The sequence below is a fragment of the Mya arenaria genome, chromosome 17 (assembly GCF_026914265.1).
Source record: "Mya arenaria isolate MELC-2E11 chromosome 17, ASM2691426v1".
NCBI lineage: Eukaryota > Metazoa > Mollusca > Bivalvia > Myida > Myidae > Mya > Mya arenaria.
Window position 1 is genome coordinate 54720872 of NC_069138.1, and position 24327 is coordinate 54745198.

Genomic DNA, 24327 nt, shown 5'->3' on the forward strand with positions numbered 1-24327 from the left:
TATGCAATTCGTTACTGTACACTGCTACATGGAAAGGAATTAATATAAGCAATTACATTGCTTGTTTTCCGATCCATTTCATCCATTTCATCATACTATTGCTGTACTGTTATTTTTGTATATACGAACTGAATAAAATATGTTTAAACTAATGCTGTTAACGTCATCGATGTAAACTTTCAAATCTTTACTGCTCTTGATCTGTTGTATTTCTATCACGATTCGAAACAACGAGTGTGGTGTACTTATTCGAATTTAAATACATGCGCTCATCATTTTCATGTTTAAAAAGTTACGAACTGTGTCCTTTATCACGTTGCTAACTTTAAAACAAAGTTCTGTACAATCGGTCCATTAACGAATAACTTGTTTCACAATCGTTGTAAAATAAAATAGATTAAACCAATTAAGGGAATCGGAATCCATCCCACAAGTAAGCTAGCTCTCTGATAGCTCGTTTAATTTTCCTAAAATCTGATATTTATGAAATATTTTACCACTTTAAGGTTACAAAACTGTTTATCATATCATATTGGAGGGAACTTTTTTTCACACAAACCCTTTCAAATGATACAATAATAGCTAAGGGTCTCGAGGCATCAAAATTTCATATACTTTTTGGTTTGATACATTAAGGGGCAAACGAAAAAAAAACATCAAGAAAAAGTATTCGCGACTATTTGCAGATTGATATCAATGTTTAGAATGGAAATGTTATGAAAATTACAGAAACAAGCTCAGTAGCCAAAAGTTAAACATACGATTATGTAAAAAAGCCATATTAATTTTGAATTTTATTTTTTGCCAGTACATGTATATAGAGGATAATTGTTGATTGCAGTGTCAGATTAAGTTTATTTCACTAGTGTCAGAGAAAAAAAGCTTCACGAGTGGCGAAATATAATTTTTCTATAATTTTCTTTTATATTTATCTTCGGAGCACGTTTAGATTTAACAGGACATGAATACATGACAAAATTACTACGCCGCCATTTATTGGATGGACATTTGAAAAGTCAAAGGTTTTGGTAAAAGAAATGCGGATACTCACTGGATAGAAAATATTTTCTTAGTTTGTTAGAATTTGTTTCATGGCACATGTGAACTCACATCGTATTTATGTTCCAGCAGTTGTTTTCGTCTGTATTTTGTTTTGTATGAAAGGGAATGTTCGAACAATTAACTTCAAAAATCAAGAAAAGGTTTGAAAAAAGTATTTAACATTTTTTTTCTAATACACATTATTTCTTTTATCCACTTTATCTTTAATTAAACTTATGTAACCTTTTCTTTTTCAAAACGGACGTGTTTAGTTTTAATGAAGGGAAAGTAGCTACAATTGGTGCTAAAACTAGTTGGTATTTTCACTCCTTAGTTTGCAGTGTTATTTCCCTGATAAAAGTCCATAATGCACTGAAAAGCATGAAATAAAACCCCTTATTATATCATCGCAAAGTGCGTTGAATTTATTATTATTATTATTTATTTTTTTCTTTTGGAGACATCAATGAAGTCCCCTTTATTTTTCCCGAAAATTTTCCGGTTAAATTTACATGTGCTTCGAATTTACACATTGTTCTTTTTGTCAAGTTCTAGATGTTATTTTCGTTTGTCATGCAAAGAGTCAATTTGAATACGTAGGAAGAATACTAGAATCTACTTCATCCATTAAAATCTACTGAATATCTTTGTGAGTAATGACTTTAATTATAATATGAAATGTATCAACATTTAACAGTTTAACATTGTCATAGAGAATGTACATTGTATTATTAAGACATTGATATTTTTCAAGCTGTAATAAAATATTTACAGAGTATCATAAATATGTAAGCTAAGATCATATTTTGTGGCTTTGCATCATTTTAAGTGTTAAATTTTATTTTAATTCATTTTTTCTCTCTTTCAGGTGAGTCCCAGGGATGTTAATCTTTGATTCTTTTCGCCATTTTAGTTATCAAAAACAAAAGCAATGGTGAAACCATCAAATTTACTTCATGGAGTATTGACACTTGTCGCTGCCTTCAGGTATGGAACGAAAATAAAAAATTGAAGGCGTTGATGTGTGACTCTTACCCTAAATTAAATTGTGAGTATTTAGAAAATCATTTCATTAAAGAAAGAACGTTTACAATCTTTTTAGAATTTATTTTTTTAGCTAATACTTTTATCTTTTTTATGAGTGTACATCAATGAATTGTTTAATCTTTGATATTTCGTACGACTTATTATGCATGTACAATATTCTAATATTCCACCTTATTTTTTTTAACACAGCTTCTTCTGATAGTCCTGTTGCCCCATTAAATTTACATTCATTTCTCTGTTTCCATATTTGCCATTTTGTTTCAAATATAATTGTATTTATAATGCCTATTTTAGATTGTTCAACAGTACAATACAGTCATAGTTTAATTGAATACTGTTTTTATTGTTATATTTGAGTTTCTGATTCACTAAGTTGTTAATTCCAAATTAGTTTAGCAGCTGAACAATCCCAAAAGAAATGAAATAATGTCTCTCTATTCTTGAGACATATATTACATTATCCATATCTTAATACTTTCATAAGAGGTACTTCCATTGAAATTGCCGAGCACCTAAAGATGCATTTGAGCTATAAATATGGTTTCAATTTTTTAAAATTGCTTTGTTTAAACTCGCTTCCCATTTTATTTCGCTTGAGATTTTCTTACTTTGCCGTTGGAGGTTAAATTGTTTAATTATAGTTTTAACTCTAAGTTCACTACCTTTAATGTCCTTGTCTTGGTCGTCAGATTTAACGCACTATATTATGAAATTTCCAAAACAAAAATGGTAAATATGTTTGCGCGCGCACCAGGAAAAAAGAATATTTAAATATAATATTTCTTTTTCCGGAACGCACAAATTTTCATAACGAATCATACCAATCGTATTTCAATGTGTAGAGTGGCCTTTTTAACGGATCATTCGTAAAATCAAGAGTAATTTTGACAAAATAGCGACAGGCATGCGAGGTGTGATAGTGAATCTTTAAACAAAACGAGTTGTCATAAGGGCAAAAGAAAAAAAACCCATATCAATTAAGGACATATTTTAATAAGGTTGTTGGCCAACTTCATTTTCCTACGTACACCGCTTAGTTCACAACAAACAACAACATAACCCTGCAGGTTGTACTGGAGTTCTTGTTGAAATAAAGATGAAAGAATGACTATCATGTCCGTTTTTAAATGTAGATTTTTTATTTTTTAATAATTATGAAATACTTTAATCTCAAATTGTTTCATTTGTCTGTTACTGATACATACAGGTATACACATGATTCAGTTAGTTTTAATTTTTGTCATAAATTTAAAAGTTTTAGTTGATGGCAAATTATCATAAATGCTGTTAATTTCTTTAAAAAGACAATCCTTTCCTTTAATGCCATATTGTTTATTATACATTCAATTTTTGATAGAAAATCTGTGCTTTTTAACAGCAGTGCGTTCAGTCAGGCGAGCGTTTACAAAACGCTCGCAAACGTTTTGTTTTGTATCCCTGTTGCAACGCAGCGCATACACCATAAGCGGGAAACGAAACAGCAAACGTTCGCCGCAAACATCTTTACTGAACGCACTGCTGGTTACAGGTTACACATGCATTCGTTTATTCCATTGTGGAAACGATCTTCTTTGTTAAGAATAAAACATGCCAATTTTGTTTAATATGTTACTGCCACTATTATATCATCATCTGCATCTGTGTCCAATTGTAGCTACAGGTCTTCATGCAAGAAATAAATACTAAATTTTGCGGATAAGTTAATATAAAATGAATTTATTTGTATCTTAAAGTTAACAGTCGGGCTATTATTAGCGACATTTAACGGTGATTAAAGTGAAAACATTCCCTTTTACGCTACCGAAAGGTTCAACGTTTTTGTACTCATTCAGCAATTAATTACTTTACATATAATCAAGCCAAATATATTTAAAAAATATAACTTATGATTATGAAAAAAACAAAACGAAATCACTGACTATTTTTTGAATACAACCTACATTTGTAGCTTATGAAATTGCAGATAGGCAGTTTCTAAGTACTTTACATAATCATAAAGAATATCAATCATCGCGGGTGTTTAAAGCTCCACACTCACAGATATACCATTTTTACATTTTTTTTTTATTTTTTGCCTTGGAAAGAGCAAATTTTTGCGTAAATATCTGTAAACTAATGATATAAGTTGCTGACAAAAAATCAGATCATAGATTTTCATATTTCCGTTCAAAAATTAATGTTTTAGGGCTTTAACCGTTACTTACGGTTTAAGAAAAATGCATAAAATATCAATTTTTGAACTGAAATATAAAAATCTGCGGTCTATGTTTTTGGTCAGCAGTCATATGTAACTGGTTTCCTGGATTTTCGCAAAAATTTGCTCGTTCCAAGACAAAAAATAAATAAAGTTGTCGAAACGTTCAATCCTGCTTTAAAGGTCTCCATCCATCCGATGTCAGATTTGATGTTGAAAAAATTCTTATCCAATGAGTTTATATTTAAAGTCAGTTAGATGACTTAAAGTAAAATATTCATGATAAAGTAGGGCTCGCTCGCTATACTCACTCCGCCGATTCTTAATATTCAAGCTTTTTACTTCATATATCATCTAAATACATTTATTGGAGTAAAAAAGGCTGTAGACAAAAGCAAGACAACATGCATATTTACCATTTCCTGAAGAATAAAAACATATTTATTCATTCCAGTGAAACACCAATACTACATGTTCACCCAAAATAAAAGCAAGTCCCTGGAGTATACCGACATCCCTCCTACCTGCGAATAGTATTCCTCCGCTATATATATGGCGGTATCTTTCTTTTTATATTTTCAGAAAATTCGTATTCGTCATTAAAATTGACATGTGGTTACTGCGAAAATTATTTGCTGACACCATCATATTTGCTGATAACATGAAGCACTATTATCCATTGGAAAACCTTAAGAATATTTGAACAAGGATGGAATTATCATGAACAAGATAAGAGATTTTTATGTTTTATCTAAGGTCAAGGTTACACGTGTGCAGGCATAGTCGAAGTAGTATGGATTGAAGGAAAACAAACACAGGTTGAACTACAAACAGGCATTTATTTAAAATGACATAAATTTTGTTATGTTACAAAGAAGGTATTTTTGAAAAGTTTTCCGAACTTTCTAACTTTTATATTGAATTGTATCATTATTCTATAGGCAGTTTGAAAGTAGAAACTCATTTTTATTAAAGTCAAGTTTGTTGAAATGCATTCTTCTGAAGCTGATAAAAAATTAACGTAGTTTCTGTAGATTTCTTCGATTTTCGGTTGCATCATTAGTTGTTTTGGTTTATCATGAAGAAATTAAAGCTTTCTGAAATATGTAAATGCAAAAAAGTGCATAAACAAATAATTCCTTTAATTAATTCCTAGAACTCTTTATAAAAAACTTTCGGTTTTTAATTTTCAGAAAAGTGCATTCGATTTTTTGAAACTGAGCAATCTGTGTAAAATATCTTAGGTCAAGATTACTTCTCCTTATAGTGCTTCAATGTCGGTCAAAAGCTATTCATAGCTTATGTTAAACTGTTGATGATAGTACCCGACAATAAATAAATATTGACTTGACTTGACTTGACTTCTCCTGTAGCGTTTTGTCTGCGATCTAGCTCATGGCAAAAAAAGAATGCACTTGATATTACTCAGTGCAAGGACGAAGGTTTATGAAGAATGTTTGTTATCAAGTGTTTTTACCAATAACATTAAATTAAGTTTTTTTTTTCTTTTTTACACTAAACCAAATTTAACAACGTAGCAACAAGAAACACTTCAATTTTGGTTGTAACATAAATAAGATTAAACAAATTTAAAGAACCCGACCCAGAAATAAGATATCATTAAGATTACTGTTAAAAGACCTCATACAATGTTATCGTTGACAAGATATTTGTTTAGCTGATTAAGAAATCATATAAATGACCGAAAAAAAGCAGAAGGCAAAAAGTTTGATATTATCTCTTTATTTTAACTGAAATCGGACAAATTTTGCAATCATTGACAGCCAAAACATCTGTTTATAATATCGTATTGGGGGATGGGGGTATTTTTCATTCACACTAAATCCTTTACAATGATACCAAAATAGTATTAGGTCACCAGGCATCAGAACTTCTTTGTGGGCCGGAAACTGAAAAGAACAATACTTCGCGCCCACTACCAGTATATAACAATGTTCTAAACTTATCATCATCATCATCATCATCATCATCATCATCATCATAATAATAATAATAATAATAATAATAATAATAATAATAATATTTATTATTATTATTATTATTATTATTATTATTATTATTATTATCATTCTTCTTCTTCTTATTATTATTATTTATATTATTATCATTATAATTATTATTATTTAGTAGCAGTAGTAGTGGTAGTGGTAGTGGTGGTGGTGGTGGTGGTGGTGGTGGTGGTAGTAGTGGTGATAGTGGTGGTGGTGGTGGTAGTGATGGTGGTGGTGGTAGTGGTGGTAGTGGTGGTGGTGGTGGTGGTGGTGGTGGTAGTGATGGTGGTCTAGGTGGTCGTGGTGGTGGTGGTAGTGATGGTGATGGTGGTAGTAGTGGTGGTGGTGGTGGTGGTGGTGGTGGTGGTGGTGGAAGTGATGGTGGTGGTGGTGGTGGTGGTAGTAGTTGTAGTTGTAGCTGTAGTTGTTGTATTAATAGTTGTAGTTTTAATGATGTTAAAAGTAGGTCGATAGGAATCAGTTATTGCAACCTATCGAAACGATCGTATATTCCACTGAAACGCCAGCACCAAAAGGTTTAACGTGAACAGTCAGTTTGAAATAGAATCGACCTGCACCAGCATTATATGCACCTCTAACGTGTACCAATGTTAAAGGATATTTTCAAATTTGCGATTGGTAAATCAATCATGTTAATTGTTTCAAAACTAATATTATTATTTAACCTTGTTCTGTACAATACGGGGATATTATTTATTCTAATCCTCCATCATGCCATATAATTTAATTATGTAAAATTTTATTAAAGGCTTTTATATAACATCTTGATGTTTTGTTTGCAATCAAATGAGTATTTAAAAGGATTAATGTCACTCTTACGTCAGAGCCTCTGTCGATCACGCGTGGTTTCGATCTTTATCATATTTATGTTTAACATTGGACAGGTGAAACGTACAATATGGAAAATACAAGATTAGAAATATAGACAATACCGATACAGAAATATATTGTACGGTCATGTGTTGAGAATGAGGGTCTTCGATCGGACGTATACATAGGTATAGAATAAAAAAATCAGAATTACTGTTAATCAAACGTTTAAAACAAAGTAGTTACCTGACGAGTGTTCCTACCTTTTTTGTCCGAGCGTTTTAACCATTAGACAATTATAAACAATGAGTGTTATGGTATTGCCAGTTTCCGTAGTGCGCAAACCGCCCCCTCTAACGTTCTAACTTCACTATCACACCAACAATGCAAAAGTGGGATACAACCTTAATTGCTTTATAGCTATGTTTATCTATTTATTTCAATGGATTCGGTTCTAAATACTTTAACAATGTATAAGAAATTATGATTTTTAATTATCGTTACAGGAAACTTAATAAAGCTGTCACTGTTTTATATAAACACCAAAGATCAACATTAATGAACATGTGACTCAATGTATCTACATAAAATATCATGTTAAACCTATGATGCGCTTTAATAAAATAATACGGGAAAGTACTGTAATGAAATGCAATAGCTTATGCGTTATTAGTTTGCCCTGCGACATGTATAGAAAATGCACGAAGTGATTTAGTTAAGTAATATGAAGTAAAATATAGATGATTAAGATTGGGCGGAGTAAGCGTGGCCACGAGTCCCAAGTTTGCCTGAAACTGTTATACACATGTATGTGTATAGTGAACTTCTTTTATCGCAACCACTTTGCATTTTGTAACCAGTGTGTGATAAAATGGACACATGCTATATATTAGAAACTTTTTGTTTCCATCAACTCTTATTGGCATGGATATTTGTACCATCATTAAAATCAATTGACATTGCATCGGTGGGCCAGGTATTTTGTTGATATTGAGCCATAAGTTTTAATTTTGAGCTTGATTTGAGCACTTGTTAACATCCTCAATTCTACGGAGTTTCATCATTTTACATATGGTTTGTCAATGTTTATACATTTTTTGTTCTGACTTATGTGTCAAAGTATATAAAATAGGATTCAGGGTATATCCAATAGATAGATTAAGGCCTAAATCGCTCAACTAACCTCAATCCGTACTGGATGAAAACACCATTTTAGGCATACATCTTGTATTATGTGGCTTGGAAATACCAAAAAATTCTTTTTCGGTTAGTCAGGTTTTAAGACTTTTAAGCTTCAAGCTGATGCAAAGAAGTGCATATGTACCTTTTCTTATTATGTTAATGTGTGTCAAAGCTGAAAAACATTTTTGCTAAGAACACTTATACAGTTCATTAAAAAACGTTTCAGACGTGCAAGTAGATTTAGACAGAGGCCTCGAATACTCGAAACAATCCAAACTTATGCGGCGTTTATATGCCCAACTTTTGCCCATGAGGTATGTTTTGGACGCGTTTATATTGCAATTGAGAAAAAATGATATTTTTAATAAAATGCAACTAGTTTGCAATGGTACATTTAAAATTAAAAACTATTTTACTAGCATATGATACACGTATACGTATTTAATACCAATTTTATTTATTAAGAATTATAATGTTGCAGTTACTTACTTCGGGAAAATAATACAGAAATGTGTGTGCCATTCAAAAATATATTGTTAAACTCTTAGTAAACATGCAACTGTTCTTGGCCTAAGTTTTTATTCTTAAATAAAATAAGACTCAAGTAAGTGTTTCAAGTTGAAAGCGTCAATTTTAAAAGCATACATACGTGTGCACGTGCGACAAAGTAAGACCAAATAGCCAAACAAAATATAATCATTTCAGTCCTTTGTAGAAACATCCAAGAAGAAAGTTTGTTAGAATTAATTAATTTAGTTATGTCACTGGGTGAGAAAAATGTGCAGGCAGATCAGTGCCCGAACCCGGACGCCCACGCTTACTGGGCAATTGCTGACTGAGCTGCCGGGCCGTTAACATATCAAAGACCTGGCCCCAAATTTCGCGAAACTTTGTAAGGTTAATAGGCCTAAGTAGCTTATTTCAATAAGCCAACATAAATACTTGAGTTTGATTTTGATAAAAGTTAATTGGTGCAGTGTTATTATCATAAAGAAAATTCCTGTGTAAATTCTGAAAAATCTAAAAAAGGTAAACGTAACACAAATTAAAGAAAGACAAACATAGTGAGCTTAGCTTCATTCTTTCATAAGAGAATTAAGAAGTTTCGAGAAATTGGGGCCCTGAAAGTTAATGTATAACTATTCTAAATGAAGCTGCATATGTCTATACGAGGAGTGTCCTGAAAGTTTATGTACAACTATCCTAAATGAAGCTGCCTTTGTATATATGAGGGGTGTCCTAAAAGCCCATGTTTAACTATTCCAAATAAAGCTGCATATGTCTATACGACGGGTGTCCGGGAAGTTCATGTACAACTATTCTAAATGAAGCTGCAAATTACTATACGGCGGGTGTCCGGGAAGTTTTTGTGCAACTATTCTAAATGAAGCTACATTTGTCTATACGACGGGTGTCCGGGAAGTTTTTGTGCAACTATTCTAAATGAAGCTACATTTGTCTATACGACGGGTGTCCGGGAAGTTTATGTACAACTTTTCTTAATGAAGCTACAAAGGTCTATACGAGGGGTGTTCATGAAGGTCGTGTACAACTATTCTAAATGAAGCTGCATTTGTCTATACGAGGGGTGTCCGAGAAGTTCGTGTACAACTATCCTAAATGAAGCTGCATTTGTCTATACGACGTGTGTTCTGGGAATTTATGTACAACTATTCTTAATAATGTGCATACGTCTATACGGCGGGTGTCCGAGAAGTTCGTGAACAACTATTCTAAATGAAGCTGCATTTGTCTATACGACGGGTGTCCGGGAAGTTTATGTACAACTATTCTTAATGATGCTACAAATGTCTATACGACGGGTGTCTGGGAAGTTCGTGTACAACTATTCTAAAGAAGCTACAAACGTCTAAACGAGGGGTGTCCAGGAAGTTCGTGTACAACTATTCTAAATGAAGCTGCATTTGTCTATACGACGGGTGTCCGGGAAGTTTATGTACAACTTTTCTTAATGAAGCTACAAAGGTCTATACGAGGGGTGTTCATGAAGGTCGTGTACAACTATTCTAAATGAAGCTGCATTTGTCTATACGAGGGGTGTCCGGGAAGTTCATGTACAACTATTCTAAATGAAGCTGCATTTGTCTATACGACGGGTGTCCGGGAAGTTCGTGTACAACTATTCTAAATGAAGCTGCATTTGTCTACACGAGTGGTGTTTGGGAAGTTCGTGTACAAGTATTCTAAATAAAGCTGCATACATCTATTCGAGGGGTGTCCGGGAAGTTCGTGTACAACTATTATAAATGAAGCTGCATTTGTATATACGAGGGGTGTCCGGAAAGTTCGTGAACAACGATTCTAAATGAAGCTGCATTTGTCTATACGAGGGGTGTCCGGGAAGACCGTTAACAACTAATCTAAATGAAGCTGCAAACATCTATACGAGGGGTGTCCGGGAAGTTCATATACAAGTATTCTAAATGAAGCTGCATACATCTACTCTTGGGGTGTCTCGGAAGTTCATGTACAACTATCTAAATGAAGCTGCATTTGTCTATACGAGAAGTGTGCAGGAAGTTCATGTTAAACTATTCTAAAAAAAAGCTGGGTATGTATATATACGAGGTAAGTCCTGGAAGGTCGTGTACCACTATTCTAAATGTAGTTGCTTATGTCTATTCGAGGGGTGTCCGGGAAGGTCATGTAGAACGCAAAAAATGGACTTAAAATGTTTGTTATTAAACTATTCTAGAACTCCTCCATATTTTCACCATTTTACCATCAGTTGTACTCCGAGTGTTACAATAGCTAGACTTCTTACCACATACGGAACCCTTTAGATTTCATCATTTGAAACAAAATTTAAACAAAAAACGTTTTATTGACACTTGCAAAATTAGTTTGATTTGTTGAAAACAGACGACGTTTGCTAGTAATGAGTAAAAGGATGACTGGTCATCCCAATTATATGTGTAAACAAGAGGAATGTTTACAGACTGGTTATCAAAACAAGTATGTTCACATGATTAGACGTGTAATGTACATGTTGTTTAATAAACGTCAATTCATCATGCACTCGTACCGAACTTTCAGTTTTCGGAGCATTAACAATATTCACCCGATATTTAGGTAATCGAAGTTTGTGCATACACAGTCCGTACAATCCTTGAACGCATACAAATGAATACAATATATGACATTATATATATTGTTTATATTAAACAACACAAATAAAAAAAACAAGGTAGGCCAAAAAAACATTGATAATTACGCCCATGTAACTATTGACGTCGTATTTGAAAATTAGTCGAGTTCTACACATAGACCTAAAATAAAACACCGGGATAACATATTAATGCACCAGTCAATTGTAACCACGGCCCCCCAGGTCCGGGGAATAGATGGGACTTTGACTTTCGGTCCAGCCAACCCCGGCTAAAATCCCCGCCCTGCGGGAACGAACAGATGGTAAAATCCCCGCCAAATGCCCCCGCACCCAAGGGACCCTAGGTAAGGCCCATTCCCCGCTATATTTAAAGCGAAGACAAAACCACCGCATTCACCCGGACCCGGCACTGCGATGCCACCTGAAAGGTAACAACACGGCCCATTTCCCCGGCTATCCCCGGTATACCCCCGGACCTGGGGGGGGCCGTGGTTGCAATTGACTGGTGCATAAGCGTTTGTGATACACGGGCAAGCATACCCAATAAGCGACCAAACGTATGTTAATGAAGCACACTACTTATGTTAGAAATGATTTTTCACACAGCAATCCATTTTTCTTCATCCATTCTGATGACACGTATTATTGGGTTCCTCATTATATAAATTAAACCGTGTAATTTTGTTGTTTGGCGAGGTCAATGTAAATGTTCAAATACTCTAGTATGTTTTTCGCATATTTATCTTCCGTCTTAATGTCAACGTATTCTGCTAAGCGATGTCAGGTACATGTTCATAGCAAGAATGTTTCCGGCTTCATTGCAGCGGAACTCACGATGACATCTCGGGCATTTTGCATTGGAAAGGGTACCCGTGTATTCACGGCAAAAAGCTCGCATCTTTAATGAAGTCCATAATTTTACCTTTTACCCCAATGAATTGCAAGAACTTTTTAAATTATTTAATTGAATTTGAATTTCTTCAGGGGATTTGCCTAACACCCGGTTACTGTCAACTGGAATTTGTACGGCCGACCCTTTAATTAAGGAACCGACTCTAAAAAAATTATGAAAAAAATATACTGGAACAGTTTTAATCGTTACTAAGTACATGAAGAGTCAACTGTTAATCGCCTTCCCCTTCCTCCAACATCACGATTGATGCCCTGGTCATCGGATTTAGTGCACCGATTTTGGAGAATTTCCAAACAAATAATAAAGAATTGGAAAATACGTATGTTCAGTCACCGAGAAAAAATAAGTCGAAATATTTCTTTTCGAAGCTCACCGTTTTTCAGAACAAATCAGGAAACTGTCGTGTTTAGTAATGTAGAGTAGCCTTTTAACAGATTATTCAGAAAAAAGAATCAAGCGTACTATTGACAAAATGGCGACCTGCATGCGAGATATATATATATATATATATATATATATATATATAACATCTTCATCATTTGGTCAGAAAATCTCAAAACAAAAAAAGGATTATTTTTCTTTTTCGATCGCTCGCTCTATTTTATTTCTGAACTGGAAGACCAAGACATCAAGTTGATGTAGCCTTACACACTCTAAACTAGGTTTACAAAGACACAAAATCTCCCCATATTAAATGTTATCACATATCACTAGGATCTCAACGACAAACTGAACGAGAAACACTAACAAAAAAGCATATAATCACAACACACAGGAAAGTAAAAGCGTACACTAAGTCGGGCTATTATTAGCAACATTGAGCTCATCCTCGAGGAGCCACTGAACCGTGATGATAGTGAAAGATTCTCTCATAATGCACCAGTCAATTGTAAACACGCCCCCCCCCCCTCAGGTCCGGGGGTATCCGGGGAAATGGGCCGTGTTTTTACCTACCAGGCGGCCCCGAAGTGCCGGTGAATGCGGTGGTTTTATCTTCGCGCCAATAATAGCGGGGAATGGGCCTTATCTAGGGTCCCTGGGTTGCGGGGGCATTTGACTGGATTTTACCAGCAGTTTGTCCCCAGCAATGAACTACATTATATAAAATTCAATCAAATATATTTGAAAAAGTATAGTTTTTATTAATAAAATGAAATATATATATATATATATATATATATATATATATATATATATATATATATATATATATATATATATATATATATATATATATATATATATATATGTGGAAGACACAAGCTAGACAACAGTAATATTTGTAATATTTACCTTTTACCAGATAAATAAACAATTGTTTATTCAAGTGAAACACCAAAACTACATATTTATCCAGATTAAAAGCATGTCCCCAGAATAAACTCGCCGCTCCCGCTAAAACTGCGAATAGAATTCGTCTGCTGTATATATGGCGGTTTCTCAATTTTCAGAAAATTCCTATTTTTTCTTACGTTTACTGCGCAAATTATTTGTTTAATAATTCACGGAAAACCCGGAAGAATCTTTGAACTAGGAGGTAATGACCATGAACTAAATATTTATGGAAACTGTTTCGATTTAGAACATTGCCGCTATGAATTTCGTTAAGCAAAGGTTCCGGTCAACTACAGCTGATTTTAGATAAATGTATTTTTTGTCGTTTAAGTTTAAGAATTAGACAAAATTTTATTTCCCTTGTGTGTATGCCTCTGATTGCTGTCGCTAGTTTTGTACAGGAAAAGCAGAAGGATTTCGTGCATTTGTAGCGTGTTATCTCCATTCAGCCTTTGGGTACAGCCGTATACAGACGTTACTTTTTATTTCTTAAATTTTAAATTAAAAGACGAGTGGTTTCACCTTTATTGTGTATTTTCACATTATAAATGTAAACTCTTATACTGAAGATGTTTCTTGAAGTAAAAAAAATGTTGGTACCTTTATAAGTTTAGTAGATATTGGTCATTAGTAGTCCTGTAGTTGCTTATGACGAGTGAAAGATTTGAGAATATGATTTGCATTTTAATATATGTAATTTGGCATACTACATTCTCTTCTTTTTGTTGTACAAAGTTATTTTTCATATATGTTCAACATACTGGTATTCATGTTTGTATAACATGTATATATCAAGTTTATTAAACATGTTGTGTCATGTTTGCTTAAGATAAGCTGTTATTCATGCATAATAAATATAGTTAGTTCATTTTATGTGTTTGCAATGTTCATGAACTTGACAGAATACACATGTATGTGATTGTTAATAAATAAATAGCCGGTCTTTTGGCACCAACCAGGCTAATACCAAAAAATATATACTTTTTCGTTTTGTTTTTGGTTTGAGGACATTGGACGGTGGCGGTAAATGGTGCAATGGTTTACACTTATAGTGTTGTGACATTTACCGCAACTGGTTTGTGCTTGGGCTATCAGAGGTGTGGTCCATAAGGGAATATCAGTTAAGGGTCCTCTACCGCGTCTCCGAAGTAACCAAGGCTTGTCCCTATAGGAGTATGTTTTAAGTCATCACGGATCTTTAAAGGGATTCGCTCATGTTTTTGGACCAAAACATATTTTTCCAATAATGCATATGAAAACACTTATTTTATAATTATTTTACTCTTTGATGCCGAAATTGCATAAGAAAATACAATTAAAGCATTTTTCTATTCTGGTTGAAGTGGGGAGCGAATCCACGCCGAAACAGTCGCGAATTCTTTTTAGAAAACTTATGGCCTCACCACTCGGCCACAAGGCCTTACACAAAAGGTGATGTACGAGTATAGTTTAACTTCTATCGAATACATTGAAAACACCATGTGATATTATCCATCAACCAATCACGCAACAATAATTTGTTGAATTTCGATACTAACGGTATGCATAATTGTAATATTCAAAGACAATATTTAAGCAGATGTCATTATTTGTTGTAGGTCTCCAGCTGTCAGTATTTTAGTTTTGACACTCCTAACGATTTGCCAAACTTTTTTTTTCGTTTTCGTTCTCATTAAAAGTGCATTTTACAAAGCATGATCGAGTTCCTTTAAACCTGTATTAGATACTGCCCTATATCGGTTAAATAACGGTTTATATAAATCCGTTGTATCACTAATTAGAAAACTATTTTTGGTCCAAAAACATGAACGAGTCCCTTTAAAGTCTAGTTTAATGAAATGCATCCACCTGAAGCTAATTGCCAATTTGTTGTAAGAAATTTACCTAGTTTCTGTAGATTTCTTCGAATTTTGGTATTTAATTGTATCATTATTTTATTTGGTTTATCATGATATTGGAAAAAAGTAAAGCTTTCAGAAACATGCAAAAAATATGAATTGACAAAGAGTGGCTCCAACTAATTCCTAGAACTATTAATATAGAAGTTTCGTTTTCAATTTTCAGAAAAGTGCATTCGATTCTTTGAAACCGAGCAAACTGCGTAAAATATCTTTGTCAAGGTTAATTCTCCTATAGCGTTTTGTCTGCTATCTAGCTCATGACAAAAATAGAAAGCACTTGTTACTACTCAGTGCAAGGACGTCCTGAAGATGTTGAACGGATAATTGTCATCATGTTTCCACAGCATTTTTTTTAAATATAACAACGCAGTAGAAGCAGCAGTGGAAGTAGCATTAGTAGTAGTAGTAGTAGTAGTAGCAGTAGCAGTAGCAGTAGCAGCAGCAGCAGCAGCAGCAGCACCACCTGCAGCAGCACCACCACCACCAGCAGCAGCAGCAGTAGAAGTGGTAGTAGTAATGGATGAAATTAACCTTTTTTTTACATCGAGCCGATCGTATGTCCAAAAGAAAAGCCAGGCCGAAACGTTGACTGTCAGTTTGAATCAAATCGACTTGCACCAGTATTATATGTTACAGAAGTTGCACCTCTAATAATACCAATATTAAACGGTATATTAAAATTTGCGATTTGTTAGTCAATCGTGTTAGTTGTTTGAATACAAATCAGTATTACTATTAATTCAATGTTTAAAACAAAGTATGTTACCTCTATGAGTACTCCTTCGTTTTCTGTCAGAGCGAACCAACCATAAGAAAAGTTTAAACAAGTAGTTTGATGGTATTGCCAGTTTTTTTACTACGCAAACCGTCCCCTCTAACGTTCCAACTTCACTAACACACCAACAAGGCAAAAGTGGGTTACAACCTCTCAACCGATAAGTTATTTTGAAACAAAATGAATGGCTTTATAGGTAATGTCAATCTGTATATTGCATCGAATTCGGTACTAAATACTTCCATTAGCAATTATGTATTAATTTTATAACCGGAAAGGTAATAAAGGTGTCATATTTTTTTTGTAAAGTCTATTAATTTCAAAGATCAACAGTATTAAATGAGCATACTTAACTCCATGTATTTACATAAATAATGTATGTTTAAGATGAAGTTACATTTTCGTTGATAAATCACTGATGCGCTTCAATAAAATAATAAGGGAGAGTACTGCAATGGAATGCTACAGTTTATGCAACATTAGTTTGCCCTGCGACACTATTTAATGTTTATGTACAGGAAAATACACTTAGATGGCCTGAAGAAAAAATCTTAATGATTAAGAATGGGCGGAGTGAGCGTAGTTGTTTCCAACAACTTACATCGATAAGGATAGTTGTACCAGTATGGGGATCAATTGACATTGCATCTGTGAGCCAGGTATTTTGTTTATATTTTGCAAACAAGTTACAATTTTGAGCTTGAATCGGTCATTGTTTACATCATCCATTCCACGCAGTTTCATCACTTTACACATTATGCAGTTTTAGAAGCTTTTGGTGTTGGGGTGCGTCAGGGTATATTAAATTGGGTTATATGGGTTTTAAAGAGTAAGAATAAGGTCCTAATCGCTTACCTAGCCTCAAACCGATGTGGGTGAAAACAATATCTTATATACATACACTGCAACTTTGAGAGACCAAACAATATTTTCTGGTAAGTCAGGTTTTTAGCCTTTAAGGTTCAAGCTGATTCAAAGTAGTTTACAAGTACCTTTTCTAGTATGTTTAGTACGTGTTTCAGAGCAGAAAACTTTTGCTGAGAACACTAAACCAGTTTATTAACACATGTTGCAGTTATCTCGAGAAAATACAGATGAAATGTGTGTGCCTTTCAAAACTATATTGTAAGACATCGTGGGATAACCCCGATACACTACTGTGTTATGCTTTGTGTATTGCCGGCGATTTGTCTAAAAAATATCGTAATCATAAATAATGAATTAGGCAGTTTCATTGGTTCTGCAAGGAAAAAATGCGGAAACATTTACAGACACTCATATTAACGTTTTCCCGTATGAAAAGTATTCTGGCGAAATCTCGAATTAAATCCGACCCGCAAGATTACTACAAATATAATAACAGCCACTAAGATCACTTGCCTCTGGAGACAGCTTATAATACAGGGCTATTAAATAGTATATAATTGTAACATCCGATTTCATTGGAAGGAGAGTTGTCTCTCAGGAGAGGTCTCCCCTGCCTTATGCAAATTCTTATAAACAAGATTTTGCCAGTCAATCGTCCCACGGGATGTATAAAGGGTAACGGAATAAAGTACATAACCGTGGTTGCCTACGGTGATTGTAAGACTGTCAGAACGTGTTCATGTTTTACGATTTCATTCTAAAAAAGAAGAATCTAATGTGTTTAAAGTTGATAACTTCAAGTATCAGCTAAATTAGGGGTGCGATAACTATTAATTAAATGTATTTTGAAAGTTTAAACTCCATTTTACCACATACTATACCTTGTTTCGGCACATGAGTAATATAACATTGTTCTATTTCTATTGTGCTGAATATATATCACTCCACATGCTAATATTTGCATAAACAATTGCTTAATTGGTAATATTCGAGCAAAATAAACGTTTACTTCTCACTTTGTATTTATAATGAAGATTTATTTGATTACAGCAGTACATGTTCCATCTAAATCTGAAGAGTAGAGCACGCCGTGGTATTTCGTCTTCATTTCGTGAAAAACATTTTTTAAGACGGTCGGTACTTAGTATTTTGAAACTGGAAACTACGTCATCAAGTTATCACTAATTATGACGTCACAATTTTAATGAAAGCATATTTCGTTAAAAGTATAGTGATTTTAAAGTAATTTTTATTGGATATCATCTAAGTATGAATTCACTTATAGACAGAATTAAATCGATCGGATGTATTTGTGATTTTTAATTATTCCGTGTATTACGTTTCTGCAATGCAATTAGTGCTGGAAATTGCAATTCCCTGAGAATAATCTCCAAGAAACCAAAACGACCTTTGAGGAAGGCACAAAGAAAACTATTCGAAGTCAATGTCGGCGAAGACTTTCCAAAATAATTGTTGAGCATTCTTCAAACTGTTCTGAATAAGTTAAACAGATCAGGAATTTTCTACTATTTTACGTTTTCTTCCATTTAATATAAATATCGTTATTAAAATTAATATTAAAGAAAAAGCCCACAAAGATTTTACTTTATACATTTTCTTTTCGAACGATACCACTGCTTAGTGTTCATGCTTATGCCCCCGCCAACAGGCTCACATTTAATCATTTAGTAGATTATTGATATCCAATTGGTAGTTACAATGTGGCAACCATTAAAACGAAGCTCCATACGGGCATTTTATCTTCGCCCGTGGGCAAGATAAGAACTTCTAGCATGGTTAAATCATTGTATCTACTTATCTGAGGTGGGAGAAAGGTTCATTATAGGTAAACCTCGTTTCCGCAAAACACCCTACGCTCGGTCGTATGGAAGGGATTATCCACCAGTTAATGCATGCTGCTTTCTGACATTTCTCTTTTGAAATTGCTAATGCATTCGTTTAAATCGTAAGTGCCTTCATGCAATTGCTTCGTTCGTGTTTGTATGGTCTACCGCATGTGTCTATGTGTACAACTTTCAGTTTCCTTCATTTTATTGCTTAATGTCTACGTCTAACCGATAAATGACAGATGTCAAGTTTTTTTTTACATTTAATTGACTATTGTGTATTAATTAAAATACAAGAGTACAATTAATCTTCTAATATCATTACTTATTATATGAATATAATGTAAAAAGACCATTAAAGGATAACTTAATTATTATACATCAATCAAACATAGCAGTATGCATTTGCAAATAAGCATATAGACGAATGCATCTTGACGAACGCAACTTAACGAATGAAATTAAAAGAGAACCACACAATTTTGGTATCCTGCGACAGCAATATAAAATGGGAACGGAAACCAAATGCTGGTACCCTTTTAATCCACGGGAAAGCACTCTCGCGACTTTTGCTACGGTAGCAGTCAACAGTTTTCTTGCGAGAGCTGTCAAAATTATATCCAGAAGAGGTGATGTATGACATTATCTGACCCTAAAGATTTAATACTGGAAGATGCTATTTTCTGCTGATTGTTTTTTTCCTGGATGTTTTTATTTTTGAAAAAGCTATCATGGGTTTCACTGTCTTAAAGCTGCATAGATTGACCGTTTTGACATTGTTTTTGTCTTGGAATTAGCCAATTCTTGGATATATACCTGGAAAAAAGTGATATAAGACTGCTGACATAAGATCAGATCGCAGATTTTCAATTTTATGTTAGAAAATTATATTTTATGTATAAAAGTGTGATGGTTCTATTGCAAGTTTTCTAATATGACTGATTTGAAGGCATTGCCGCCAAAATCAGCTTAAGTTTGGACAAAAATATTAATAAATGGCATAACTGTCAATATTTGAGAGTGCAGCTTTAACATGACTGTATTTACTTACTATCACGGCCATCAACCTTATTTGATTTTGGTGTTTTTTAATTATTACTAATTACTAATTGTTACAAAACCCCAGTGTGTATAAAGATATTGAGATGTCCAAAATATAATCAAGACTGGCAAAAAATGCACTTTCCATGTCAGAATATAATCGAGTTTTATACTCAAGAGGTGATTTGGTTATTCAGTTTGGAAACTCATAATCTTACCATGACATTGTTTCTATGTTACATGTTGATCTTTTGTTGCTAGGGTTATAAATGGTTGTTTGACAGGGAGGGCAGTCAAAAGTTTGGTGAATATCTTAAGGCGTGGAGAGCTTCAATTTAACTGCAATTAAGAAAGTCACACTTAAAATGTCCAGGCAATATCCTCTGGGGCGGATCCAGAATCTGACTTTAGGGGGCATTACTTATGGGCGCAACTTTTTTTTTTTACTGCGCCCCTCCCTCAGAACCAATTTTTTTCTGGTTTAAGGTGTTGGCAGGGGTGTTTTGGGGGTACTCCCCAAGATAATTTTAACAATTTCTAGTCCGAAATGGTGCATTTTTGGCGCATTTTATTACTTTTTGTCTCCGCTATTGAAATAAAAAGTTAACTTGGATTATTAGGACGGTTGGGGGATTCACCCGGATTCACTAGTGATGCTGTTAACAGATTTCTAGCATACATACTTTGGTTCTCCTGAAGCCAGTGAAGGCAAAGAAATTGAAAATTTGAGTGTATGAAACACATGATTGATTTCTATACATGGCAGCAAGGCGTACATATTTTCTTGCATATGATAGCACTATGCTCATACTTAGATTTTGTTTGATGACCTCAGAAATTTTAAAACATGCATGTTATCCATCGAAAATATAAGTCAAAATCTCACCGCCTAGCAGACAACACATTTCAAATTCAGGCCGAAACGCAGATTAGGATATGTGTCTAACTAAGTACCGAAAAAGAACATCCAGGAAAAAATAATCAGCAGAAAATAGCATCTAGCAATATTAAATTTTTAGGGTCAGATAATTTCAAACTTTTTCCGTGGATAAGAAGAATACCAGCATTTTGTTTCCATTCCCATTTAATGTTGCTGTCGCAGGATACCAATATTTACTGGTTCCCTTTTAATTCCATTCGTTTAGTTTCGTTCGTCTAGATGCATTCGTCTATCGTCTATATGCTTATTGACAATAGCTTTCAATGGTCTTATTACAGTATATAAGCACTATTAGCTATTTAGTATTTATAGTTAAGTTGTAGTTTGTACTTAAATTTAGTTATTAAGATATTTAAATGTAAGAATTTGACACATGTCATTTGTCGTTAAGACGTAAACACTAGGCAATAACGTGAAGGCAACTTTATGTTGTAAACATATATAAATGCGTTTGTCAATAACAAATAGGCTCGAATTAATTGCACGAAGGCTCCTGCCATTTAGAAGAATACACTTGTAATTTAAAATGAGAAATGTCATAAAGCAGCATGTATTAACTTGCGGATTTTCCCTTCCATACTGTCGGGGTGAACCTATCTTACACTCTCGGCCATGGAAGATACCTATAATCTTACGCGAGCGGCCATGGTAGATGCTTTTTCTCTAACCTCAGTTATAATAAACACAATATAGTAAAAATGTTTTTAAATCGTTTTTGCATATGTTTTTTTTATCTTTGCCCTCAGCAAAAAACAGCAAAATAAACAATTATGAAAGGGGCTAGACACCAGATGGTCCAAAAATCGGCAAATACAGTATTTCCTTAAAACAAGCCCAGAATTGTTGATACGAGCAAGTAGGAGGTCGATAATACATCACTTTACATAGTTAAAATAAAAACTCAACAATCATGTTGCTTGTCTCAACTGTGTTTCCCCGTTAAAAATAGTGGGTAATGGTTTCCCAGTTTAAATCATATCTGTTTATGAAAACCGATAAATAAACCGATGCTGTTTTAAAACTTACTAAGATTGACATGGAAGACAAACCCAGAAAGATATAAGATGCATGTGTCGTAAGCGATGTGATACACGAGTAAGTAAGATTTAATTTATTGTACACAACGATGCCAGTTTTCTGAAAGGTTTTGAAAATGTTCTTTTTTTCTTCGACTGTATCATATTATGTCTAGCCCCCCTTTAAATATCAGATCACAAACAAATAACAAACATAAACGTTACTTGTTAATTCCTCGTTGGGTGGGAGTGAGATATAGAAAGACACAAGGTTCTGGTTACATGTTTACTGTTTGAAGTCCGATTAACAAGTGCTATGAAAGCGTACAACATCAGTTTATAAAACATAATACATGCAATAGAGTTCATGATTAAAGGGAAGTAATGCAATCTAACTCATTGTCTATTGTAGTGTTTGAGTAGTGTATACAATACAACGGTACTTATTTCACGAGTAAAAACAAATCGTCACTTCCTGTAGACGTAACGCGGCCATTTTAACAAAAGTGAATGTTCGAGGGTTTGACGATCATTATATGCAGAACTAAGTGAAGTTCGTGGGTCAATCGCGCTATTATTATCGATGACGCCAATTCGCCTTCTTTTTTGTATTGACGAACTGATCATGTTTATGATAATGTTACAATCTATGATCTTCGAATTGGCTGGGACCACTAACAAATCCTACTCCAAGGAAATGGCAAACAACTAGTTATCTAGATAGATCGGAAGTGTTCTCTGCTTCGTGCGTATCCTCATGTTTCTTTGCATACAAAGTTTCCGAATATTTACATGCAACTGGTGGCGTGAGTAAAATTAAGTAATATAATTTAATATTATTTATCTAAAATTCGACAGGTTTACCAGTTATTTTGTCACGCTATTTTTAGAGACGCGAAAGTAGTTCCTATTAACTACACACCGTACTAGCATGATACGGAATCAGAAAACGACAGTATGGTAATACGGATTTTTCAATACGGCGTGCTGTTTTTTCACTGTTGGATATGGAAAAGAATTGATAGGCATATAATAAATCTTAACACAATAACCTGATAATACATTATACATTTGTGACACCGTCAGCTTAAATGTGTTCTGTCCAGGCATTCATTTTATCATCAAAAAACAAATTTTAACAAGCGATTGGATAAAACGACTAACCCTTAAATAATGTGTTCAACAAAAAAATATTCTTCACTAAGGCATTTTCTATGGCGATACATATACGTAACCAGAAGTAGAATCTGAATCCGTTGAAGAAATTACAGATGGAACGAATCTAGCTCGTCCATATCCGTTCGTAATGGCATCCATGACATAAGGATAGTCTAGGTCTGGTCTGACCTGGCTTAAACTAGCCACACTGCCGTGATGGTCCGTTTTGTGATTCCGCCTGTAATTGAATATGTAACAATACCGACTATACGTCCTTATTAATATATGAAAATGTCACTTTGAATATGTTGTTTATTACTCAAATTCTTCAGCAAATTAAAAAAAAATCTCAAAAACTAGTTGTCCAAATGAGTTTAATATACTAGCGGTTTAGAGAAACAGTACAGGCAAAAATATAACGGTTCTTAAAGCTGCACTCTCACAGATTGTACGTTTTGACAACTTTTTTATTTTTTGTCTTGGAACGAGCCAATTTGCGGAAACCCATGGAAACCAGTTATATAAGACTGCTGACAAAAAATTAGATAGCAGATTTTTATATTTAAGTTCAAAAATTGATGTTTTATGCTTTTTTCTTAAACCGTTAGCCATAAAACATTAATTTTCGAACGGAATTATGAAAATCTACGATCTGATTTTTTGTCAGGAATCATATATCAATGGTTTGCAGATATTTACGCTAACATTTGCTCTTTCCAAGACAAACAAAATTTTTTTTTTGTAAAAACGGTAAATCTGTGAGAGTGCAGCTTTAAATAAACCTAAAATAGCAAGTTTTAAAGATGACTTACTCATGCTTTAGTACCTCTCTGTATCACAGTTACATTTATGTCTCAAATTAATGAGGTAAACCACGTGTTATCATCGATTGACTCGACATTATATTTGACAAATTGTGTGTACACTGTTTCTTTTTCCACTACTGTTAATACTTATTAGCACAATTAAAAGATTTTTTCATTTCTTAAATTCGAATGGTCTTAATGTCAGTTGTGGTTTTTGACTGTCCTCATTGTAGAAATATATTTCTTATAAGAATAATATACGCACTCAATTCAAATACGCCAGCATATCGT

General features: G+C 33.8%; 1 protein-coding gene across 3 annotated transcripts in view; it reads right to left on the reverse strand.

Annotated features, from left to right (window-relative positions):
* The window catches only part of LOC128223103 (uncharacterized), a 29618-nt gene extending 13151 nt beyond the window's left edge, over positions 1-16467 (reverse strand). The window contains exon 1 of one of the 3 annotated variants that reach the window (XM_052932358.1): positions 16353-16467. The gene's annotated coding sequence lies outside the window, so the exon portion shown is untranslated. Of the gene's footprint in view, positions 1-4698; positions 4737-13643; positions 13716-16352 lie in introns of those variants that run through there. The other 2 variants (XM_052932357.1, XM_052932359.1) reach the window with 2 other exon arrangements.
* Positions 16468-24327: the final 7860 nt, after the last annotated feature.